Below are 15,616 nucleotides of genomic sequence, written 5' to 3' on the forward strand. Positions count from 1 at the left end.
CCGTTCCGCAAGACTCTATTAGGTTTGCACATGACTTGTGAGACCTACGTGAACCTAATAATCTGATACCATGTTGTCACGACCCAAAACTGTTACAATAATTTCTTAATTTGCATTTTTAAAACAAGTGATAATTAGTAACGTGCAAAAATAATTATACAACCCCAAAAGAATGGTCTACCAATGTGTGTGCCAAGATCTGGTGTTACAAGTATGTGGGCATCTAGTAGAATATACAAAAGAATAAATTTATCCTACCGTTGAAATAGAATAGACAGCTAAAAGTACAGAGACACTCCATCATGCTGCTGGACGGCATAGGAAGGGAGCAGCTCACCGTGGAAGTCTCGGACTAAGATCAAGAATGCGTACCATACTGGTAGCCAGATGTATCTGCCTCAGATCCTGTACAATTAAGTACAGAAGCGTAGTATGAGTACATCAATAAAATGTACCCAGTAAGTATCCCGTCTAATCTCGAAGAAGTAGAGACGAGAGGACGACTTGATACTTACTAGGGTTAAATAATATAATAAGGTGTTATGTTAAGCATGGATGTCACAAATAATATTAATTTATAGCAAGAAGTGATAAGTCATGCCTACATAGTATCAAAGTTAGCCATTTATATTTCAGAGTATTTAAAAAAGTAAGTCATGAATAAGATTTCACATAGATATCATGCACAAATTATGCCGAGGTCGTACGGCCCGGTCCAACAAAAAAGAAACTGTGCACTGCCAGAGGGTCGAATGGCGCGAACCATAGATGCATCTATTTCTACCCGAGACGATCGGCCCAATCCACAAATATCAATTATCATCAAGAAAGTACACAAAGGTGCATTTATATTCAAATAAATTCATACAAGTATTCAAGCAAGTGCATACGCTCACATATGTTCTTTTCCCAAGTCTCTAGCATACCCTAAGTGACCTCATTAGCACAAAAGGATATAAAAATTCACAATATGGCATGATACGGGTCCTAATTTACCCGGACAATTAACATAATAGTAGCTACGTACGGACTCTCGTCACCTAGTGTGTACGTATACCTCACATATAATGACAAATTATTCAATTATTTCACCTATGGGGACAATTTCCTCTTACAAGGTTAGAAAGGAGACTTACCTCGCTCCAAAGCGTACTTCCAATACCAAGAACGTGCTCAAACCCTCAATTTGGAGCCTAACGATTCAAAACTAATAAAACGAGGTAGGAACTAGTCAATACAAGCTCACAAGTTTGCATTCTACCTATTAAAGTAATTTCCCAACCCTAAACACAAGTTTTCTAAAATCCGACCCCAGGCCCGTGCTCCCGGATCCCGAAATTTTTCGAAGAAAGTTGTTCTTTATAACCTAAAGATCAATAATATATGATTTCTACTTCATTCCATAAAATATTTCGTGCTTAAATCTAACTTTTATCAAAACTCTAGGTTTAGCTCTAATCCCGTGATTTTCCTTTATCTTTGTGTGTTAATCTACCCAAGACTCAAGTATTAAACTAGAAATAAGTGAGATGAACTTACCTCAAGATGCTAGGTGGGATATCTCTCTTTGGAAGCTCCTAAATTGCCCAAACAATGGTGGAAATGTGTCAAAAATGACACATTCCCGTATTAAATGAAGGCACTGCCTTCAGAGATTTCCGCACCTGCTGTTAGGGGACCGTATCTGCGGTCTCATTTCTGCGAGAGGTGGTCCGCATCTAAGTAATTAGGCTAGGGGCTGGGACCGCTTCTGCGGTATTTGAGCCGCTCCTGCGAAGCCGCTTCTGCGGAGAAGGAGCCGCATCTGCGGTTCCTGGGCTCTTCCCCTTGGCCGCTTCTGCGATGAGTCGACCGCATCTGCGGCCTCGCACCCGCGGCTGACCAATCGCAGGTGCAGTTATGATAGATAGCTGGAGCTTCAGCTCCTTTCCAATTTTTCCAACTTCACTCGAGCCTCTTCCGATTGACACTCGAGGCCCCCGGGCCCCGTCCGAACATACCGACAAGTTTGAAATCATAAAACAGACTCGCTCGAACTCTCGGAACGCCCGAAACAACAAAAAATCTAGGAATCACTCCCTAAAACCAATTGAATTAAACTTATGAACTTCAAGTTCCTCAATTAACTTCTAACGTACCGAAGCGTACTTATACAACTCGGATTGACACCAAATTTTGTGTGCAAGTCTTAAATATTATATTGGACATGTACCGGGTTCCGGAACCAACATACGGGCCTGATACCAACATAATCAAGCATTATTCAATTTCATTAAATCCTTAGAATTCGAGTTTAACAATTTCTAACAAAAATTCATTACTCGGTCTAGGGACCTCGGAATTCGATTCCGGGCACAGATATGGTATATATCAAAATGGGACACCAAAAGAATTGACTGGTGAGCCGTATGAGGTAAGAAATTCTCAAGTACGGTTCTAAGGGAAGGAATTGAACTACATATTCCGGCCGGGGAGAACAGGCCATTCAATAAGGAGATTCTGAAATTGCAGAGGCTTGGTTCGATCAAGCCGCTGAGTATTGGAAACAGGCTATAGCGCTTACTCCCGGTAATTATATTGAAGCGCATAATTGGTTGAAGATCACGAGACGTTTCGAATAAAAGAAGATCTCGTTTATTTATTATCCTTTATTTAGAATCTTAGTCTATTATTTTTGATTTTTTATTTAGAATTTAGATATTTGTTATAATTTATTGTTTGTTGGACCCATCAGATCAGTTAAAATACAAGTCCGAGTCCGATTACTAAAAATGTTGACCAAAGTCAAACTTAGCCTTTTAAGAAAATTTTAGGGAATCAAGTGTGCCTATTTCAACCCAAACTCTTCCAAATCCCGAACCAACCATCCCCGCAAGTCGTAAATTAGTTAAAGCAAGCACAGAAAGTTTTATTTAGGGGGACGGGGTTCTAGAAAGCAAAACAACCAGTCGGGTCGTTACATATATGCCACCCAGAACTTTACAACATTACTACCCGCATCATGATGCTGCATATGCCGTGGTACCGCCTCACTATGTGGTGATGAACACAACGTATAATAATTATATTATAGTGTAACTTTTGTTTGTTCGTTGCCGCATGTAATTTCTGGGCTTGAGAATTATATGTGTTATTCTGAAGTGTTAAATTATATGTGTGGTTTCGTAAGAGATGGTAACTGTCTTTAATGTTTTAGAAGTCCTCACAGTTGTAATCTTGTATATTTTTCAAGACATCATGAAAGAGATAAAAAAAAAAAAGCTTTGACTGAGACTTTAAAGACAGAGACCCACATGATATTTTCTTAATTTATGTCCATAATTTTCCGTTAAAATTTGTATTAAACTTGGTACAAATTCTTAAACTGTACAAGAATTTGCTATAGACCGAAAATAGTTGGCTTTGCCATTTGAAACTATTTAAAATTTTGGGTGAATCAATAATTTTGTCTTGCTGAAATCTTGTGTGAGAATGATAGACTACAACGTGTAGTATGACCTTCAGTCTTTCAAAAGAGGAAGTTTCTCCTTGTTAAGATTTCTAAGACAACAAAATTTCTGATTGTATTTTCAAAGTATGCAAACTGAGTATTCCTTTTTATCATTAATTTTTTGAACCACGTGGTATGAATTATAGTTTATGTAATTACATAATTTTATTATAGAATGTATGTTATGGTGTGAAAATTACGTTGAAATAATGGTAGACTCCTTTGGTGCACTTTGTTTAATTAGGAGACATTGAATAATATGTAACCAGAAAAAGATTTATATGTTAGGACCATGAATTCTCTCTCTCTCTCTTTTTTTTTTTTTTTGGGATTTGGTATGTATACAATTTACTGTATCTTAATATAAAAAATTAGTTTAGCCCTAATCACTTACATCGATTACTTCTACGAGTTATTATGACATATGTTGTCACATTGAATGGTTGTAGCCGTTCTTATTATTTTCTTGGGCCTATCTCAGACATGACTAAACAAGAACAAGCTCGGATTACTTCAAGTAGGAGTTCACAAAACTTATTGTTGTAATGATTCAGACTTTGAGTTTGAAATCATATGGAATGTAACAAGTGCGAGGCAAAATGAGTTACGGGATCGAAGGACTAAACAAGGGGAAGGAGAAAAGAAATTTAGGGAGTTTACGGAATTTAAAATGGGTTTTGATACTTCCATTCCTGAACATGTACACCTTTTTCATTTAAAAAAGCAAAATTGTGTAATTACATAGAGATTGCTGATTGGAAAGCGTTAACTATTTTAGCGGACTCTCTTCGAGGATCTTGGGGGTGATGTTTTAACTGATATTTATCATGATATTTGACCTAGTGCACCTTTTATTATATATGTGCAAGAGTTAGTATTCAATTGGTATATGTATGTCCTAGCAAACATGTAAATTGTTATTATATATTTTATTTTGATGAAATTTGAATTCTTGTTATTGTTGTTGTTTGTCTCACCAATTACATATATTATATATTATTTTATTTTGTAATGGATTGATACTTGAAATGAAGTACACTGTCACGACCCCGGTTCGCTCTCCGTGAACCATCGTGACGACACCTAGTCTCTACGACTAGGTAAGCCTAAATTGCGGAAGATAAATCAATTTGCGGAATAAAAATAATTTAAAACATAAATAGAGTGATATAATAGTGTTTAAAAGTGCCGCTCGACATACACAATATAAATTCTCGAAACTGATACATTCTCCCAAAACCGGGACACCCATAAATCACAAGCTACGAATATAATAAAATGCTCTAACTCCGGAATGTCTACATCAAAAGAAAAGATAGAAGGGTTGTCACTACAAGATAGAATGGAAAGGGACTCCTCGGTCTGCGGACGCAGCAGATGTACCTCGAAGTCTCTGGAGCAGTCGCCTCGCCTCAAGGGTGATAGGACTGAGTCGCAGTACCCTGATTGCATATGAAAAACATGCACAGAAAGGGATGAGTACACCACAGCGGTACACAGTAAGTACCAAGCCTAACCTCAGTCGGGTAGTGACGAGGAAGGTCAGGGCCCTACTGAGATAAAATAAAAATATAAGGTATGACACTAAAGATAAGCAGTATAGTTAAAAGCTAACAATAAAAATTTAATACAGGAAAACAAAGAATTCAATAACTGAAACAGAGGCAAAACAATCACAAGGAAATAACCAGGGATCTCTCAGTATCCCGAGGATCTCTTAGTACCCTCAATATATGCCAGGGATCTCTTGGTATCCCGAGGATCTCTTAGTATCCTCAATATATGCTAGAGATCTTTTGGTATCCTGAGGATCTCTCGGTATCCTCAATATATGCTAGGGTTCTCTTGGTATCCTCAATATACATGCTAGGGATCTCTCGGTATCCCGAGGATCTCTTGGTATCCTCAATATCCGTGCTAGGAATCTCTCGATATCCCCCACCTCAGCTCAAATTCATAAATACGTGCAGGGGATGTCCCGGGATGCCGTCCCGTAGTCCCAAAGTAAAACATGTAGCAACAAGACAAGGAATGCTCATTTAAGCTCAATTTCATACCAAGTAAACAGTTAATTCTAACCTAACATGCTTCACGTAATACAATTAAGGCAGGCTAAGCAAGTAAGCAAGTAAGTCAATTAAACATGTTTTTCTAGGCTAACAACACGCTTAAATTGTTCATAGGAGTCATGGATCACTAGTCGATTTATTAGAGTCTCGTTGATCGGTACGGAGACGTCTGTACTTATCTACGAGAGGCTATGTAACTGCTAGGAAAATTTCACTTTATTTGATTTCCTTGTCGTGCGAGATTTTGATATCACAATTCTAAACTTCTGTCTATTATCTCACATATGGTGAGGACACACGCTACCCGAGATGATCAGGCACCCGCGCCCCCTGCTGCAGCCGTCAGAGGCCTGGGCCGAGGTAGAGGCCGAGGACGCGCACGTGGTGCAGCCAGAGCACCTACACGAGCTACCACCAAGGTACCGCCAGCAGTTCCAGCCGGAGTCTAGGAACCTGATATGCCTACTGCTACTACTACTCTAGCATTTCAGGAGACTCTGGCACAGTTTATGAGCATGTACACCACTTTGGCTCATGCAGGGTTGCTTCCCCTTGCTGCAGCTACATCTCAGTCGGGTGAGGAGCACAGACTCCCGCCGCTCGCACTCCTGAGTAGCGAGTGCATGTCGTGCAGGTTCCTGAGATTATTCCTGTACAGCCTGCAGTCCGAGATCAGCTCGAGGATAGGGCAGCGATTTCCGAGGATGAGCAGTTGAGGCTTGAGAGGTTCAAGAAGTACATGCCTCATGTATTCAATGGCCTGGAATCGGATGATGCTCTGGGATTTCTAGATGAGTGTTACCACATTCTCCGTACCATGGGTATATCAGGGTCGAGCGAGGTTTCCTTCACTACTTTCCAGCTTCAAGGAGCCGCCTATGTGTGGTGGTGCACCTATGAGTTAGACAATCCGGATGAGGCTGCTTCACTGACTTGGACTAAGTTTTTAGATTTGTTCCTGAGAGAGTATGTTCCTTAGAGCCTTAGGGATGCATGGCATGTAGAGTTTGAGCATTTGCTCTACAGTGATGACTGTCTCAAAGTATGCTGTCTGTTACACTAGTTTGGCTAGACATGACCCAACCTTGGTTTCTACTGTTCGCGAGAGGGTTCACCGGTTTGTTGAGGGGCTTATTCCCAGCATCAGGTCTAGCGCGCCACGCAGAGTTCTCAAGCTATGATTACAGCTCCAGTTGCTACCCCACCTGCTCAGTTAGCTAGAGGTGGAGGTCGGGGAGGTAGAGGTCGCCCTAGAGGGGGAGGCCAGGCCAGATACTATGCCGTTCTTGCCCGTACTAAGGTTGTTGCCTCCGATTCTATCAACACAGGTATTATACTGGTTTGTCACAGAGATGCATTGGTTCTATTCGATCTATGCTCCACTTATTCTTATGTGTCTTCTTATTTTGCTCCGCATTTGGGTGTATCTCGGGATTCTTTGAGTACCCTATTTATGTTTCTACTCTTGTGGGAGATTCTCTTGTTGTGGACCGTATTTATCGGTCGTGTTGGGTTGCTCTTAGTGGTTTTGAGACCAGAGCCAATTTATTGTTGCTCAGCATGGTAGATTTTGACATTATCTTGGGCATGGACTGGTTGTCGCCCCATTATGCTATCCTTGATTATCATGCCAAAACTGTGATACTGGCTATGCCAGGTGTACCGCGTGTTGAGTGGAGGGGTACTTTAGATAACACTCCCAGTAGAGTTATTTCTTTTCTTAAAGCTCAGTGTATGGTTGAGAAGGGGTGTGAAGCGTATTTAGCTTATGTGAGAGATGTCACTATTGATACCCCTTCAGTTGATTCAGTTCTAGTAGTACGGGATTTTCCAGATATATTTCCAGTAGATCTTCCAGGCATGCCGCCTGATAGAGATATTAATTTTGGCATTGATCTGTTGTCGGGCACTCAACCCATTTTTGTTCCTCCGTATTGTATGTCTCCTCTTGAGTTGAAGGATCAGTTACAGGAATCGCTTGATAAGGGTTTTATTCAGCTAGTGTATCACCTTGGGGTGCTCCTGTCTTATTTGTGAAGAAAAAGGATGGTTCTATGCGTATGTGTATTGATTATCTCTAGTTGAACAAGGTTACAATGAAGAACCGTTATCCTTTGTCACGTATTGATGATCTGTTTGACAAGCTTTAGGGCGCACGGGTGTTTTCTAAGATTGACTTGCGCTCAGGTTACCATCTGTTGAAGATTCAGAGCCAGATATCCCGAAGACTGCTTTCAGGACTCGGTATGGTCATTACGAGTTCCTTGTTATGTTATATGGGCTGACCAATGCCTCAGCAACTTTTATACACATGATGCACAGTGTGTTTTGGCCGTAATTGACTCGTTCGTCATTGTCTTTATTGATGATATTCTGGTGTATTCCCAAAGTCGGGAAGATCATGAGCAGTATCTGAGGACTGTGCTTCAGACTCTGAGAGAGAAGAAGCTAAATGCTAAGTTCTCGAAATATGAGTTTTGGTTGGATTCAGTGGCATTCCTAGGCCACGTGGTGTTGCGTGATGGTATTCAGGTGGATCCGAAGAAATTAGAGGCCGTGTAGAGTTGGCCCTGACCATCCTCAGCTACAGAGATCTACAGTTTCCTTGGCTTGGCGGGTTATTACTATCGTTTTGTTGAGGGGTTTTCATCGATTGCAGCCCCTATGACCAGACTGACCCAGAAGGGTGCTCCGTTCCAGTGGACAAAAGAGTGTGAGGCGAGCTTTTAGAAGCTCAAGACAGCTTTGACTACAACCTCAATTTTGATACTGCCTACAGGTTCGGGGTCTTATACGATCTATTGTGATACCTCGAGGATTGGCCTCAGAGCGGTGTTGATGCAGGACGGTAGGGTGATTGCCTATGCGTCCAGATAGTTGAAGGTACATAAGAAGAATTATCCGGTTTACAACCTTGAGTTAGCTGCCATTGTTCACGCCCTAAAGATCTGGTGCCATTATTTATACGGTGTGCCTTGTGAGATTTATACTGATCATCGGAGCTTGCAGCACCTGTTCAAGCAAAAGGATCTAAATTTGCGCCAGATGAGGTGGTTAGAGTTGCTGAAGGACTATGATATCACTATTTTGTATCACCCGGGCAAGGCCAATGTGGTGGCCGATGCTTTGAGTCATCTAGCGGAGAGTTTGGGGAGTTTGGCTTATTTACCAGCATCACAGAGGCTTATGGCGATGGATGTTCAGGCCTTAGCCAACCAATTTGTGAGATTGGATCTTTCGGAGCCCAGTCGGGTTCTAGCTTGCGTGGTTTCTCGGTCTTCCTTATTTGATCATATCAGGGATCTTCAATATGATGACCCCCATTTGCTTTTCCTCAAGGACAAGGTTCAGCACGGTGATGCCAAAGAGGTTACTATTGGTGATGACGGTGTATTGAGGATGCAGGATCGGATTTGTGTATCCAATATTGATGGGCTTCGAGAGTTGATTCTGGAAGAGGCCTATAGCTCGCGGAATTCAATTCATCCGGGTGTCGCGAAGATGTATCAGGATTTGAGGCAGCACTACTGGTGAGGAGGATGAAGAAAGATATAGTGGGATTTGTAGCTTGGTGCCTCAACTGTTAGCAGGTGAAGTATGAGCACCAGATACCGGGTAGGTTACTTCAGCAGATAGAGATTTCGGAGTGGAAGTGGGAGCGGATCACCATGGACTTTGTAGTTGGGCTCCCACGGACTTTGAGAAAGTTCGATGCTATTTGGGTGATTGTGGATCGGCTGACCAAGTCCGCTCACTTCATTCCCGTGTGTACTACATATTCTTTGGAGCGTCTAGCAGAGATTTAAATCTGGGAGATTGTTCGTCTGCATGGTTTTCCAGTTTCCATCATTTCAGATAGAGGTACTCAATTCACATCACGGTTCTGGAGGGTCGTTCAGCATGAGTTGGGTACTCATGTGGAGTTGAGTACAACATTTCACCCTCAAACAGACGGGCAGTCCGAGTGCACTATTCAGATTCTTGAGGATATGCTTCGTGCGTGTGTGATTGAGTTTGGGGGGTCTTGGGATCAGTTCTTGCCATTGGCGGAGTTTGCCTACAACAACAACTATCAGTCCAACATTCAAATGGCATCGTATGAGGCTTTATATGGTAGGCGGTGTAGATCCCTGGTGGGTTGGTTTGAGCCGGGTGAGGCCGGATTATTGGGCACAAACTTAGTTCAGGATGCTTTGGAGAAGGTTAAGGTGATTCAGGATAAACTCCGTATAGCCCAGTCTATATAGAAGAGTTACGCGTACCGGAAGGTTCGTGATGTTTCCTATATGGTTGGAGAGCGGGTTCTGCTTCGGGTTTTGCCTATGAAGGGCGTTATGAGATTTGGGAAGAAAGGGAAGTTGAGTCCAAGGTTTATTGGCCCTTTTGAGATATTAAGGCGTGTTGGGGAGGTTGCTTATGAGCTTGCCTTACCTCCCAGCTTGGCAGGAGTTCATCCAGTATTTCATGTCTCGATGCTCCGGAGGTATCATGCTGATCCGTCGCACATGTTGGATTTCAGTTCGGTCCAGTTGGACAAGGATCTATATTATGTTGAAGAGCCAGTGTCAATATTGGACAGGCAAGTTAGAAAGCTGAGGATCTATCTTATGTTGAAGAGCCAGTGGCAATATGTACATCCATTACCCTCATCTTTTCACTACTTCAGCTATGTTTTTATGCTCGTTCGAGGATGAACGAATGTTTAAGTGTAGGAGGATGTGACGACACGACCAGTTGTCTTAAGAATTTATGCCCCAATCCCCTATTAACTACTTTCCCCATATTTATTTCTGCTATTTTGATTTGCCGGGATGTTCGGTTTTGAGTTTCAGAGAGTTTTGGGACACTTAGTCCCTAAATGAGAGCTTAAGTATTGGAAATTTGATTGTAGTCGGAACAGTGTGAAGACGGCCTCGGAATGGAATTCTGATGATTCCCTTAGCTCCGTTGGGTGATTTCGGGCTTAAAGGCGTGTTCGGATTGTATTTTGGAGGTATGTAGCTAATTTAGTCTTGAAATGCCGAAAGGTCGAATTTTGATGTTTCCAGTTTGATAGTTAGATTTTGATCTGAGGGTCAAAATGGGATTCCAGAAGTTGGAGTAGCTCCGCAGTATTGAATTTGATGTGTTTGCAAAATTTCAGGTCATTCGAACCAGGTTTGATAGACTTTTTGATCGAAAGCGTATTGCTAGAGTTTTGGAGTTCTTAGGCTTGAATCTGTGGCTGATTCATTGTTTCAATGTTGTTTTAGGTGTTTTAAGGACTGGTATAAGTTTGGACAGTGTTATTAGACTTGTTTGTGCTTTTGGTTGAGGTCCTGGGGGCCTCGGGATGATTTCGGATGGTTGACGGAGAAATTTTGGAGTTTGGAGTTGCAGCTTCAGTTGGTTTTCTGTAATAACCGAACCTGCGAGTGTGGGACCGCAAGTGCGGTGCCGCAGAAGCGGCTCTGTGGTCACATAAGCGAAATTGGAGAGGTCTAGCAGGAGCCGCAGGTGCGAGAAGGGAATCACACCTACGAGACCGCAGGTGCGGAGGGTATACTGCAGAAGTGGAAACTAGTCTTAAGTGAAAGGTCGCACGTGCAACCATTGTTCCACAAAAGCGGGACCGCATATGTGGTCCCTTGACCGCAGATACGGTAATAGCCGCGCATAAATATCAATTTTCGAGGGATTAGTTTCAAAAGTTGAAAATTCTATTTGGAGCTCGAGAGAGAGAAATTTTGAGAGAAAATTGAAGAGGAGATCAGTGGGTAACAATTCTTTAATCCTTTCTAGTTATATTCCATCAATCTATAGTTAGTTTCATCATTTAATTTCGGATTGAAGATTAAAATTGGGGAAAAGTTGTAAGAAAGTTCTTAGATCTAAAATTCGACTTTTGATTGGGAAGTTGACCTTAGATTTGGATAATTTTGGTATGCATGAACTCGTGAGAGTATGAGGATTCTGAAAATATAAATTTTACCCGATTTTGAGACGTGGGCCCGAGGGGAGTTTTGGTCATTCTACCTAATTTTGTGTATTAGCTTAGAATTTCTTTGTAGAATCAGTTACTTGAAGTATTATTTACATTATGAAATTGAATTGAATAGACTTGGGTCATTTGGAGTCGAGTACTCGTGGCAAGAGCGTGGTTTAGGATTTGATTTGAGCTAGTTCGAGGTAAGTAGCTTGCCTAACCTTGTGTGAGGGACCTTCCCCTTAGGATTTGGTATATCTGATAATTGAAATTCCTTGTACGTGAGGTGATGAGCGCGTACTTGAGCTAATTGTTGAAAATCCGATTTTCCTTAGGTAATTTTAATTGTGTTCCTTTTTCCTGTCTTATACTACTTGCAATTTAAGCATGTTGTTAGCCTAGAAAAACATTTTTAATTGACTTAATTGCTTACTTGCTTAACCTGCCTTAATTGTATTGTGTGAAGCATGTTAGGTTAGAATTACCTGTTTACTTGGTACGAAATTGAGCTTAAATGAGTATTCCTTGTGTTGTTGCTGCATGTTTTACTTTGGGACTATGGGACGACATCTCGGGAGATCCCCTGCACGTATTTATGAATTTGAGCTGAGGTGCGGGATACCAAGAGATCCCTAACACGGATATTGAGGATACCAAGAGATCCCTAGCACGTATATTGAGGATACCAAGATATCCTCGGGATACTAGGAGATCCCTATCATATATTGAGGATACCGAGAGATCCTCGGGATACCATGAGATCTCTAGCATATATTGAGGATACTGAGAGATCATCGGGATACCAAGAGATACTGACATATATTGAGGGTACTAAGAGATCCTTGGGATACTGAGAGATCCCCGGTTATTTCCTTGTGATTGTTTCGCCTCTGTTTCAGTTATTGAATTCCTTGTTTTCCTGTATTAATTTTTTATTGTTATCTTTTAAGTATATTGCTTATCTTATATTGTCATACCTTATATTTTTATTTTATCTTAGTAGGGCCCTGACCTTCCTCGTCGTTACCCGACCGAGGTTATATTTGGCACGTACAGAGTACCGTTGTGGTGTACTCATGCCCTTTATGCACATGTTTTTCATGTGCAGATCCAGGTACTACGACTCTGTCCTATCACCCTTGAGGCGAGGCGACTGCTCCAGAGACTTCGAGGTATATCTGCTGCGTCCGCAGACCGAGGAGTCCCTTTCTATTCTATCTTGTAGTGACAACCCTTCTATCTTTTCTTTTGATGTAGACATTCCGAAGTTAGAGAATTTTATTATATTCGTAGATTGTGATTCATGGGTTTTTGGGTTTTGGAGAATGTATCAGTTTCGGGAATTTATATTGTGTATGCCGAGCGACACTTTAAAACACTGTTATATCACTCTATTTCTATTTTAAATTATTTTTATTCTGCAAATTGGTTTATCTTCCGCAATTTAGGCTTACCTAATCGTAGAGACTAGGTGCCGTCACGATGGTTCATGGAGGGCAAACCGGGGTCGTGACACACACACTAAGGAGTGATTTTAATATTAATTAAAAAATTTAGACATAGATGATGAATGAAAACATAGTGACCTTTCGATTCTATACTAAATATGTAATTAATATTATAATTAATTTGCTTGAATGTGTAATCATATGCATAAATTGACTGAAGTATATACTGATGAGTTAAATTTGTAATATTGTCTCTAATAACAAATATGGCATCAAAAAGTATCATTACTGACTTGAACAAGGGTGACAAACTGAATGATGAAAATTACGATATTTGGGGTTGTAAGATGTGGTATGTACTTGAAGATCAAGATGCTCTTGAAACTATTAACCATATTATGAGTTAACTAGAGGAGGGTAACAGTGCTCAACACAGGAGGGATTTGGACACTTACAATATTTGAAAAAAGATAGTAATGACCTGATCGGTCATTTTGAGCTCTAGAATATCATTCAGCTATTTGAGGCCTTGAGTAGATTCACTTCATGTTTAATGACTTGTACGTGTAATCGGCATTGAATTTGGGGAAGTTCGGAGTTGATTTGGAAGGAAAATTCTCAATTCAAAAGCTTTAAGTTGGAAAAATTGACCAAGATTTGACTTTCTGGCAAACAATTTCAGAATAGGGATTGAAAGCTTCCAATAGGTTTGTATGATGATTTCGAACTTGGGTGTATGTTCGGGTTGAGTATCGGATGGTCCGGGAGAATTTCGGTGCTTATTATGGAAAGATATTATTTTGAACTTTTTTAAATTTCCTAAGTTTGATTTGAAGTGTACTTTGATGTTATTGATGTCCTCTAGGATTCTGAGCATTGGAAAAGGTTGGTATCGTGATTTATGACTTGTACGTAAAGTTTGATGTCATTTCGAAATTCGAATGTTTGAAAGTTAAAAGAAGGATTTGATCGTCTATTCATTGATTTGACGTTGTTCGTGGCATTTTGAGCCTTTGCATACATTTGGATAAGGTATTGCAACTAGTTGGCATGATTGGATGGGGTCTCGGGGGCCTTGGTGTATTTTGGATGGGCTATGAGTGATTTAACATGTTTGAGGTGTTGTTTTTGTGGTTTGGTGTGTCCTTCTTTGCGATAGCGAAGATAGGGTTGCGTTCGCGAAGGTATGTTGGGTGTTTGGCTGTTTGATAATCGCGTTCGTGAATAGGGCCAAGCATTCGTGAAGCCTTGGAGGAGGTAGTGATTCCCGATCGTGAGGGTGATTACGCGATCGTGTAGAAGGGTATGTAGGAGGTGGGCACTAGGAAGTTGTCCTACTCATTCCCGAGCATGGCATCACGTTCACATAGGGACGGTGGAGCTGGTCAGCGCGTTCGTGACCGTTATGTCGCATTCGCGAATAGAGAATTTGGTAGTTGGGAAGTTTGGTCTTCACGAATGTGAAGGTGTTCCCGCGGTCGTGAAGAAGGGGTCATTTTGGGCAGAGTAGTTTTTAATTCGGGAGTTGGCTCACTTTCTCTCATTTTCACTTGGGTGGCCGAATTTGGGGAACTATTTTGAGGAGATTCATCAACTAACACAAGGTAAGTGATTCTCACTTGTTGTTTGTTAAATACATGAGTTATATATAAATTTAAACATGAAAATTTGTAAAAATTGTGGGATTTTAGAAGAAAACCTAGAATTTGATATTTTTTGATTTGACTACGATATTGGACATGAATTAGGAATAAACTATATATTTGAGTTCGTGGTATTATGGGTAACGATTATCTTTAAAAAATTTCAGAATCTTGGCACGTGGGGTCGAGGGTTGACTTTATTGACTTTTCAAGCAAAGTTGAGAATTATTATAAATTAATTGGGTATGAGTTTTGGAGTATATTTTTATTGGTTTTCATGTTGTTTGACTAGTTTAGGATCAATGGGCATTGGTTTGATGTGTTAGGAAGGTGATGGAGCCAGTTATGGAACTTCAGATCGAGGTACGTCTCCTGTGTAACCTTGTGAAGGAAAACTACCCCCTTGGTGATGTATTTGATATGTGCTACTTGTTGCGGGGGCTGCATACGCACGAGGAAACGAGAGTCCATACGTAGCTAGATTCATGTTTATGTCCGGGTAGACCTAATAATTTGTATTACGTGAATTTAATTTTTTGTTTAATTATTTGAAGCCTATAAGTAAAAGCTGATAGAGATCATGTCAGATTGAATCTCAATTCCCTGAGTTATTTGGCGAAATAACTGATTGATGGTAAATATCATGCTTACGTTACGTCTCTGACCTTGTATAGTAAATATGCGACTCGTAATTCGATAAGTTTCTTCTCTTTCTGAACGCATATATATATATATATATATATATATATATATATATATATATATATATATATATATAAGATGTATATATAGTACCGTACGACCTCGTTAATGTATGTACACGACTATATGGATCGGGCCAAACGACCTCAGCATAATTTGTGCGGAAAATCGCTTAGGTGTCCGAAAACCCAAGAGATCACCCACTTGAATGAACTTGGAAATTACATGATATTATCTTTATGACTTAGATTGGATAATTACTTGATGGTTCTTATTTGTTGATATGGCGTGTGACACTT

This window comes from Nicotiana tabacum, chromosome 6 (assembly GCF_000715075.1).
Source record: "Nicotiana tabacum cultivar K326 chromosome 6, ASM71507v2, whole genome shotgun sequence".
Classification (NCBI taxonomy): domain Eukaryota; kingdom Viridiplantae; phylum Streptophyta; class Magnoliopsida; order Solanales; family Solanaceae; genus Nicotiana; species Nicotiana tabacum.